The sequence below is a fragment of the Myodes glareolus genome, chromosome 23 (assembly GCF_982192425.1).
Source record: "Myodes glareolus chromosome 23, mMyoGla1.1, whole genome shotgun sequence".
NCBI classification, from domain to species: Eukaryota; Metazoa; Chordata; class Mammalia; order Rodentia; family Cricetidae; genus Myodes; species Myodes glareolus.
Window position 1 is genome coordinate 50,034,520 of NC_142048.1, and position 11,771 is coordinate 50,046,290.

The window sequence follows — 11,771 nt, forward strand, 5'->3', positions numbered from 1 at the left end:
AGAAACATAAAAACAGTCTATTTTTCCCGAAAGGAAATTTATTGGAGAAAGAAAAATAATTGAGGCTAAGTACAAGGGTAATGCCAGGTGATGCGGTCTCAGAGCACATGGTGATCTTCTCTCTGGTCTGAACGGCAGCAGAATGTGTAGCGCACTGGACCTTTGTTGCAGAATCCAGAGACTTGTTCAGAACGCCTGCAGGACTTTTTTCTACAGTAGCAGCTCACACTTCTTGAGGGTTAGAAGACAGAGAACACCAGGCATTAAGTATGGTAGCCAGCAGTGTGCAATAATGTACAACACTATGAAGATGCATGATACACGGTACAGAGCAGGTCTGTCTGCATTGGTGACATCACACCCAGCACCATGAGCAACTTCAAACACTGGGAAAAATACATTTATCTTATTTGTGTGTTGACCGCATGCATACTTGATACCCATTTCACAGTCCTTCAATTTTTAGTGTCTTCCTGACCCAACACATTCATACACAGGCATTTGGTTCCTAAATCTATTCTTTTAAACAAAATAGATTTTTGTTTCTATAACAAAGTTGTCAATTGAATAGACAAAGTGCTAATCAATGTTTTCTATATTTTAAAACTACTTCACAGATAAATGTTTAGATTCAAAAACTTTAAGAAAATCAATTTTACATTTTTTTATGTCTCTTACTTACTCCTCCAAATAAAACAGTGAAGATCCTAGAGGACCAACAGAGATTCCTACCTGAATCACACAATTCTTGACAGGATTCCAGGACACATCTTCCACCCTCTCTCAGGAGACTCCAACCCACTATCATCATGGGCACCAGCACTCACTTCCATCTTGAAGAGCAGAGAGTCTTCTGGGTCCCCAAAGGAGATGGACACATCCTGGACCCCTACCCCTGGCTGCTCCTCATTTTTAGTCTCCTCAGTTGCTTCTGGGAGAGAATCAACCTGGGCCAGGAAGGCTGGCAGGACGAGGGCAGAGAGGAGAACAAGTGTCTTCATGGCTGAGAGTCACCTAGAGGAAGCACCAGCAGGAGCCAGCCTTGAGGGATGTGAGGAGTCAACTCGCTTTTCTAGGGCTGCCATGCTAAGGTACAGAGACAGGCCCTGTAGATAGAGAGGACATGCACTGATATGAACTGGGGGAGGCTGTTGTCCTCAAGATTCCATGGATGTTCCTGGGTTCTCACAGCTGCCATCATGGTGTTGGTCTGTGTGTTCGGTGGCAGCCCTCCCTTCCAGCTAATAATGATACTTACTGTCATCTCCTATTTCCCATCTGTTTGAGTATTTACCTTTCTGAGGCCAGGAAAGAAAAGAGGCGGGCTTTTTACAAGTTAGTAAGCTCAAAGAACAAAGGGTTTTCTGTTCTGAACTTGGAGCCTGCTGTTTTCAGAAAGCATGTACCCTGGAGTAAGCTGTAATTAATAAAAACCCAGAGACAGATATTGAGGTTCAACCCAAATGTCAGAAAAGCAAAATAACCAGTCTTTGGTTCTTAACCTCTAACTCAGTTCCAAGTGGCAATCCCTGCCTCCAGGAATCCTCAGAATGAGACTGTCTCTGAGAGCTGTCTTCTCTTGGGCGTATCCTCTCTAGGGCTGGTATTTAAGGGCGTTCACTACTACTGTCCGGTTTCTATGGCAAACTAACGTGGCTTCTGGGATTAAAGGTGTGTGCCACCCCTGCCTGGTCTGTGTGGCTGATCAGTGCAGCTGTTTTACTCTCGGATCTTCAGGCAAGCTTTGTTTATACAAATGAAATAGCACTACAAATAAGGCAATCAAGTTGTGATGTGTACCATAGTTTTCATTCTCTTGTTATTTCACGTCCTCTCCTCTGTCTCTTCCCACGTCCTGGCAGCAGCAGCTCTCCCACTGGAAGGAAGACTTCTGCTCATGTGGACACCAGAGAGGTAGAGAGCAGAATCCTCCGTCTGTGAAGTCAGTGTGGCCACTTAGCTACTTCTGGGTTTGTTGAGCCTTGGGGGAAAAACAGATCTTTACTTTGTGAGTTTATAGACAGCTGGAGTTTTTACAGTCTTTGTTCACACGTGCACTACAATGCTTTCCTCATATTTCCTAGTCCCAATCTAACAGGAAAAAAAAATCGGTATTTCAGTATTATACTAGTTTACATTTTCTCATGGATTGGCGGCGGAAGTGCACACGCCTAAGTAGTGTGTGCACGTGTATGTGGGCAAATGCTCATTGAGGGAGGGGTTGGCACATTCATTTCACTTTCATTAAGAAAAATATTTACTTATTTTTATTTTATAATATAAGTAATTTGCTTGCATGTATGTATGTGTTGCCTGCTGCCTAAGGAGACCAGAATAGTCAGTCAAAATCCCTAGAACTAGAGATACTAAAAGCTATGTACTGTCATGTGGGTTCTGGGACTAAGCCTGCGTCCTCTGCAAGAGCAGCAAATGCTCCTAACCACTGAGCTATCCCTACAGACCCACATTTTTTTCTAATTAATCTTTAGCTGTTGTTTATAAATTCTGGAAACTTTCACCTTGTAACACGTTGCAAACCTTTAAAATTATCATTTTTTATCCTTCTCTGTTTGCTATACCAAACAAACTGTTTAAAAAATTTTAATATTATTTCTGAGTTTTCTTTCTTTCAACTTAAATTTATAAAATTCAAACTTGTGTATTTAAGTGATTATTGGAGCTAGCAAATTTCCTCTCATATCCTGCGGTGAAGAGACAGTTGTCTTTCTTACCCAGTACCAGAGCTGAGGAAGTGCCACCTTCCCAGGGAGGGTTTTCAGGATCACTAATGTTCTGGCATCTAGTATCGCATGTGGATGCCCAACAAGCAGTTAGAAAGCAGAGATATGGATGGGGTTGGTGGTCAGAGACCTTGAGGTGATGGTGGAGAAAGGAAGGAAGTCTACATAGTTCCCTGCTGCTTCTCCTACGCTCCGCTGTATAGATCTTGTCCGAGCACCATCACGTATTCCAAGTTTGCCTCTAGAGAATGGAAGACACCTCCCATGGCCTCTGAGACCTCAGATTACAGCCCATCCACCTGTGCGTATGGGAGGGCGACTCCTCCTCCCCCTCACAGGCACTCACACTCTACTGACCCCAGGAGGTGCTGGGTAAGGTGGGTCACAGCCCTGAGGACTTGTTTCTTCTTAAGATCTCCTGGACTCTAAGATGGGAGGGGGTGTGGCCGCTCCTGCACTTGCTTTGTGTCAGAAACCAGTGTGCAAATTGTCAGCAGTGCTCACAGTTACCTTAATAATCAACTCTATTTCCCTAACAGGGATCATACGTGTGATTTTTTTTTTATTTGTGATAACTGGCAAAAAATAAAACCCTTTTCTTCGGATGTTTCTAGGGAGTGTAGGTTACTCACTGGTGGGTTCATGTCAAATCCCAGAGGAGGGAATTTGCAGAGGGAGAGACCTAGGAGAGGTAGAGACTGAGGAGGTAGCAGCTGCCAACAGATGTCTTCCAACCTTGAGCCACTGTCAGGTTCTAAGCAAGGAAAACAAATAAAGCCAATAATTGATGGAGGTTAGCACTCTAAATGCAGACGTTAGGGTGGAGCACAGGGTAGTGGTGAAGTACAGGGGATCTGGCCACGCCCTGTTGCCTAAACTTTAGTGTCCCTGAGTAAGGCAATTAGCCTCTTCCAAGTTCCTTTACAAAGATACAAAATATTGGTCCATAAAAGCAGTAACTTTATTGGGTTATTGTAAAAACCTCTTATTGGGATAGATAAAACGGTCTTAGCAATCAATAAAGATAATAGAAACATACTGCATGTATTATAGACTTTGAGAATGCTCCCTGACATTTTAAGTTTCAAATTATCGTGTTTTCTATGAAGTCACACAAAGCTGTCTGGACTACACAATGAATGAAAATTTAGTATTCTCACCTTGCTTACCAAGTAGTTAAGTTCAATAGCATTTAAATAGGTTTATCTAATAGTTAATGATTTGTATTCGTTAAACTAGTGAAGATCATATTTTCTAGTTTCAAATACATCGGTAATTTTATGGCATCAGTCATCTCACTGTTAAAGAGAAATCGCAGAATGTAGGCATTTTCCAAGGTCAAGTAAAAAAGTTAAGTGTAGCTACAGAGAGAGGAGTGAGTCATTACGTCTCACCTCAGGGTGGACGAGACGAGGAAAGCTGAGAAGTGGAGTAGAAATATGGATGGTGGGAAGAAGGAAAATAGGGAAAGCCCAGTAGAGTAACGTGCAGATATTTCTGACCAGAAGACGAGGAATGTTAGGATGCTTGATGGAATAGAAGTTGAGTTTCATATTGGCTGAGGAGTTTCCTCAGACCAAGGAGACAAACCTCCCTCTGTTAAAGGTGAGCGTTTAGGAACCAGTGAAGTCTAGAGGAACTTTATTATGAAGTCGGCACAGGGCTTCTGATTCCAGCACAGTTTACACACAGTTCTCTGTGTTCCCATGATCTAATAGGAAACCAGAGTCATAGTAAGAAACCATAACGTGGGCCTGCCACAGAGTTGGCTACTATGAGCCACTGTGTGATGTCCATTTGAAATTTCTGTGATGAATGGGATATTTTTTTAAAAATGGTGTGTTTTCATGATACTGTCAGCTGTTTACTGAAATTTTTTCAGAGATTCATTGTAGTGATAAGCGATGTTATCCGGCCCAGGTGGTGGACATGTTGACCATGCCGTGTTGATGGAGAAGATGTGATTTCAGTATGGACATGTCTTCTGAGCATCACAAACCAGAGTAGTTCTCAGTTGGTATATAAATTGGGAGTTCTTCAATGTTTGTCCAAAGCCAAATGAAGTTAACTGTTTGAGACTCCTTGGGATTAGGCTAAACTAGAGACCCATCTGAGGGATAAAAAGCACGTATTCTATAACTGATCCTGAGGTTGTACCAGGCTTTTTCTTTTGGATCACCAACCAACTCACAAATCATGACACATGTAGAAAGAAAGGCAAAAAGCCCCAAGGCAACGGTAGATAAAGAGGTTAAATCATGTTTATATATAAGTTATATGTATATATGTGTATATATAAGTTATGTATACTTATCGTAGGCTATGCTCATTTCTGGCTGGCTCTTTTCTCTTGATTTAACCTCTTTATCTACCATTGCCTTGGGGCTTTTTGCCTTTCTTTCTACATGTCCTATTCCGTGTGCTGTCTGGCGGCTGTCTGGTTGGCATTGTTTTCTCCTTTATCTTCCTTGTTCTCTCCTCCTGTTCTTCTCTCTTTACACTTTTCCCCCCATCCTTCTTCAGTCTAGTTTTTTTCCTCTTATTTTTTTCTCTCTGCCCACCAGCCGCACCTATCCCTCCTCTCTGCTTAGCTATTGGCCCTTCAACTTTTTATTAGAACAATCAGGTGTCTTAGATAGGTAACGTGAAACAACTGCCACCCGTCTTTCCACAATTAAACACACGTTAAACAAAAGGAGTCTAAAAATGCAATACACTTTTACACAGTTAAAGTAATATCCAACCACGTGGTAGGGTCAGTCTCGTGAAGGCTTATTATTTTCTTAATATTTCTTTGACATTTATTACTTTATTGTATATGTAAGGAGAGCTCATGTGCCACAGTACATGTGTGGATGTCCGAGGACAGCTAATAGCAGTCTATTTGTTCCTCCCACTGTGTAGATCCTGAGTCTTGAACTCAGGTTGTCAGGTGTGGTGGTAGCATCTCTCCCACTAAGCCATCCCCTTGACCCTTGCTTGTTTAATTTCAGCTACCTGGGTTTCTTTGTGCACAATGTGTTTCCTTGACATTTGATCTCTTGAGTAGCCTTCTCTTTGTTTTTCATTCCAGTTCTCACTGCATGAAGTCATCAATATTCCTTCCTGAGGTGTCCTGTATTTATTCTATCAGAATGAGATTGTTTCAGAAGAATATATGAGCCTATTGCATGAGAGATATGTTTGTGATTGAATCCAGTGTAAATGAAGACAAAAGTATAACTGGGCCAGAATCATTTGAGCTTCTTTTTCTCCCTTTGTGTCTGGAATTCGTGTTCTTCTTTTCAATTGCTACTAACTGGAGACAGGGTTTTGTTTAAAACAATTTCATTTAAGGGTCAGACACGTATAATTCAAAGACCTTTGACTAAGCCTCAAGCATCATGGGTAAGTACCATCTAATTTTCATGTCTCAAAGAGAGCAGTGCTTTACTTTTTTTCCATCCTTGGTACACAGAATGAACAGCATGGACCACCCCTTATATGCATCCTAAAGATTCAGAATCAGTCAAGTAAACTGTAGACTACTCCCATAAGGGCAGGACAATCTCGGTTAGGCCTGGAGATTCAGAGAGAATATAAGGAACTAATCAATAAAATTATCAGTAAGTGACATACAATCTTAGGAAGACACTTGGGGTATCCATAATGTTTGTCACATTGGCTTCATGATGGTCGGCAGCAAGATCAACTCTCACAAGTGTATTATGGATGGGAACAGTGGGGCAAATATGATTTTGTATGTGTCACTGGGGTAGTGTGGTAATAAAACCAGCATTTCCACATCTAGATATATAGCCTAAACGATTGTTGCTTTAGGTTATATGATATATTTATATGTATTTTTTAATGTTCATGTATCCATATAATCATATATATTGATGTTTTCCTGATGTGGGGGTCCCCTCTGTAATTGTGCTGTAATTACCATTAATGAATAAAGAAACTATTTTGGACATCCAGCAAGGCAGAACTTGGGTAGGCAGGGAAAGCTAAGCTGAATGCTGGGAGAAAGAAGGGCGGAGTAAGAGAGATGCCATGCAGTTCCACTGGAGACAGACACTGGAACTTTAGCCGGTAAGTCACAGCCACACGGCCATACACAGATTAATAGAATTGGGTTAAATTAATATGTAAGAGTTAGCCAGTAAGAAACTAGAGCTAATGGGCCAAGCAGTGATTTAATTAATATGGTTTCTGTATGATTATTTCGGTTCTAAGCTAGCCGGGTGACTGGGAACCAACAAGTGGCTCACTCCCTCCAACATTTTCCTGCTAATTAGAAAAACATAGAAACAACCAAATTCTACTCATTAGGAAAGGATCTCAATCTTTAAAAATAAATTCAGAGGTAGCATATACTGTGACTATATTTAAGGCAGGAGAAAAAATTTTTTTTGCATGCTCACCATGAGTAAAATAATCTTCCTGGGGAGTGCAGAACAGTGTCCTGGTAAAGACTGGTGGGTGCATGGAGCTCTAGGACCAGAGCATTTCCTAGCAGGGCTAAGGGTGAGAAACAGCTTTCAACACTTTTTACTGTGTGGTATTTATTGTGCCTTAATTCTCATCTCCTAAAAGTACAAGTTCAAGATCTGAGACATGAGTCACAACGCACCATTTGATGGCTCCCAAAGTGTGAGGAGGGACCTGGAATGCACTCATGAGATGTGTTCAGGTCACGGTGGCTTCTTCAGAACAACTTGGCAACTTGGTCTAGCATCACTCTGACCAACTCTGTCCCTCATTTCCTCATCAGCTCGATTCACCCAGGCCATCTTACTTTCTCCATAATGGGCCCAAAGAAAGCGATTCACAAAGTCTTTCTTCATGAGGGTGATGATACCCCAGAATCAGTCAAAGAACTGACTTTCCAATCCACAGGTATTCAGGTCTCAGAACACAAAAATCCTGTGTTCCGTGAGGTTACAAGCCTGTAAAATGCCCACCTCTTTTCCTTCCTGACCACAGGAAAGTAAATACTGAAGCAGATGGGAAACAGGAGAAGACAGCAAGGATATTTTATCATTGTTAGCTGGAAGGGAGGGATGTCACTGAGCACACAGACCAACGCCATGATGGCAGCTGTGGGAACAGAGGAACATCAAAAGACAACATCTCGAGGACAATATTCTCTCCCAGTTAATATCAGTGCATGTCCTCTCTACCCACAGGGCCTGTCTCTGCACCTTCTATGACAGCCCTATAAATGCAGGCGGGCTCCTCAGTCACCACACACTGGGCTCCTGCTCACCCTTCCTCCAGGTGTCTCTCAGTCATGAAGACACTTGTCCTCTTCTCTGCCCTTACCCTTCTGGCCTTTCAGGCCCAGGCTAATCCTCTCCCAGAACCAAATGAAGAGGCTAAAAACAAGGAGAAGTCATGGGTAAAGGATCAGGATGTGTCCATCTCCTTTGGAAGCCCAGAAGGCTCTGCTCTTCAAGATGCAGGTGAGTGGTGATGCCCAGTTGATAGCCAGTTGGGTTGTAGCCTCCTGAATGAGGGTGGAAGATGTACCCTGGAATCCTGCTGAGGGCTGTGTGATTCAGGTAGGTACTTCTGTTGGTCCTCTAGGATCTTCACTGCCATATTTGGAGGAATAACAGTGAGAGTCAAAAAGTATAATTGATCAACACTTGTTAAATGTATGATTCCCCAGTGGTTGGAGTTAATCATAGTGCTGGATGTGATGTCACAAAGACAAAAAAATCTCCCCTGTACCATGTACATCTTCATTGTACTATATGTGATTGTATACTTAATGCCTGATGTTCTCCGTTTTCTCAGCTTTAAAACAGAACTTCGCATGCTCCTGTAAAAAATCCTGTAATTTTTATGAAAACGTCGCTGGATTCTGCAGCAAAGGTTTTATACGTTATCTATTCTGCTGTAGCTGAGAACAGAGACAAAATCACCATGTGCTCTGAGACTTCGTCATCTGTCACTATTTTATACTTAGTCTCAGTGATTTTTCCTTCTCCAATAAATTCCCTTGCAGAAAAAAGAATTTGTTTTTTATGTTTCTTTGGTGCTTTCTATGTGACTTAGTCAGGACTCTGCCAAGCTAAGCAGCAGCATCTTCAGTGAATCCCTTATGAAGGAAGTCTTGATTACAGACTCCACCGATGTGTTCTAGTATTTTGCAGGATCGTTTTCCACAGTGGCATGTCAAGAGCTTCTTTGAGACTTGAGACACACAGAGAGAAACAAGAATTGAGATTGGGGGTCAGCAAGATGGGATAGTAAATAGTCTATGAAGATATATGATATCGAATGGGTATGTTTTGTTGGCAACATTGCAGCTAGTACCATGGTTAACTCAACACAAATTGAAATAATGTACTTGAGGAGTGTTGGTAATAAGCAGGACTTGATAAACATTCTGATGTATCTTTAATTTTTATGTGCCCTTTTTCCACCTTTCATATACTGGGTGCACACTTACACTGATTTGCAATTCCCTTTAGACAAACAGAATTTCCTCCTTATACTTAAGACTACTCATTTTGTTCTATAAGGATCGACTCAATATATGGCTTAAATATCTGCTTAAATTTCTAAGTGTATTTTTAGAGCAAAAGCCTTACTGAGAAAGAAAATCAATAGACCTACTTCACTTTTACTGTTACTGCTATGAGTAAGAAATAGAAGGAAGTAACATAGAATTTCCAAGTTTTCCAGATTGATCTTGACAGGATTCCAGACCATTCTTCAACCCTCTCTCGGGAGACTCCAAATCACTGTCATACCGGGCACCAACACTCACCTCCATCTTGAAGAGCAGAGTCTTCTGGGCCAAAGGAGATGGACACATCCTGGTCCTCTACTCCTGGTTGCTCCTCATTTTAGTCTCCTAATTTGGCTCTGGGAGAGGATCAGGCTGGGCCAGGAGGGCCAGCAGGGCAAGGAGAGAGGAGGACAAGTGTCTTCATGGCTGAGAATTACCCGGAGGAAGGGTGAGCAGGGTACCAGTGTGTGGGGAGTGAGGAGTCCACCTGCATTTATAGGGCTGTCATGAATAGATGCCGAGCAGGCCCTGTAGATAGAGAGGGCACACACTGATGGGAACTGGGGGAGACTGCTGCCCTCAAGATTCCTTTGATATTTCTCCATTTTCACGGTTTGTTCAATGACAGCGTTCCCTTCCAGCTGACAATGATAATTATTCTTGTTTGTTTTAATTGTCTTCTTGTTAGAGAGAGAGAGAGAGAGAGAGAGAGAGAGAGAGAGAGAGAGAGAAGATCAAGTTTGAGTGAGTGATGGAAAGGATCTGAGAGGAGATTTGAAAGGAAAATCCATGATCAGATTATATTGTATGAGAAGAACAATTGCAATAAAAGTCAGAACAAAGAAACGGAAGTTGGTGTTGCGAGTATGATGTGACTGTGAGAAGAAACAAGTACCGAGGGCTGAGGCTCAGCTTGCAGTTCTGCACTACACTGAACACCAGTCTGAATATAAGATAGAAGCAGAGGGGAAAGAACTGGCATCCTGAGCACACAAATCTGATGGAGGAGGGTTATCTGTCTATTGTGTTATTTTCATTGGTCAATAAAGAGACTGCCTTGGGCCCTTGATAGGACAGAAAATTAGGTAGGCGGAGTAAACAGAACAAAATGCTGGGAAGAGGGCTATGAGCCAGACGCCATGGAGCCAGCCACCAGGTCAGACATGCTAAATCCTTTCCGGTAAGCCACCACCTCGTGGTGCTACAGATTATCAGAAATGGGTTAATATCAAGATATGAGAGTTAGTCAGTAACTAACTCTCTAAGAGATAATGGGCCAGGCAGTGCTTAAATGAATATAACTTGTGTGTTATTATTTCTGGGACTAAGCTAGCCGTGCGGGAGCCGGGCAGGATGAAAAGCAGGCCTGCCCTGCAGCCCCTCGCTACAGATGGCGCCAACGTGGATAACTGAATCCACAGAAAGCTTAAGAAAGTTTGGGAAAGAATAGAGTAAAGCATGTTTTCTTGGTGGCAGCAATTTCTCGGGTCTGTTCTGCTTGCTAGAGGCAAGCAATGCTCTCATTTAAGAGAGGCTTCCTGACTCAGCTTTAGCTGCAAAACTTTGTAGCTCATTAAGAGGTCCTGCTGCGAAACACTTAAATGGTATTGATGAAAAGTTGAACGCATGCTTTTCGGTTTTCAGTCGTAGCAGGAAAAACGCTGCGCTGTTTTAAAATGCCGTCTTTCTGGGCCGTCCTGCCAGGGCAAACTCTGACTCTTTCAGGCAGGCAGTCCGACTGAGTGTGGTCTGTGAGCAGAATGCTCCAGCTTGTTTGCTGGCAGGGACCTTGAAACGCCATAGAGTTGTGGCAGTAAAAGGCTCCAATGGTACCTCTAATATGAGTCTGGAAAGCTAAAAAATGGACTGGGTCTAACCGTCAAAGCCACGGTTTTAAACTCATGTGGTCATAAAAAAGAGAGAGAGATACAGTAAAGAGAGGTTCAAAGACAAAGAAAACCTCTAAATGGTTTACTATGTGTTAAAAATATATGCAGGCTAAAGGTTAAAGTTCTTAGGGTAAAAGAGGAAGAAAGAAAGTAGTTGGATTTGGTGGTACACACCTTTAATCCCAACACTTGGGAAGCAGAGGTAGATTGACCTCTGTGACCTCAAGGTGTGGTAGTACACACCTTTAATCCCAATGCCTGGGAGGCAGAGACAGAAGGATCTCTGAGTTCAAGGTGTGGTAGCACATGCCTTTAATCCCAGCACTGGGGAGCAGAGACAGACAGATCTCTGTGAGTTCAAGGACAGCCTGGTCTACAGAGTTATTCCAGGACAAAGATATACAGAGAACCTATGTCAAAAAGTAAAAGTAAAAAAAAAAAATAGAGGTTAAAAATAAAGCTGCATAAAGATGGAAAATACACAGAAAATCTTGATACTGTATGCTATTATGCTCTCTTTAAATTGTTTGAATGCTGAGGAAGGAGCAACAGCTGATAAAAGACTTTTGTTTATAAATGCTGCTGAACTAATCCAAGATAGATATTTTGAAAATACCTTGACTTCAGAATTTG

General features: G+C 42.1%; 1 pseudogene; it reads right to left on the bottom strand.

Annotated features, from left to right (window-relative positions):
* Window positions 1-9,329: 9,329 nt before the first annotated feature.
* On the bottom strand, window positions 9,330-9,854 carry LOC148118359 (alpha-defensin 25-like; annotated as a pseudogene).
* Window positions 9,855-11,771: the final 1,917 nt, after the last annotated feature.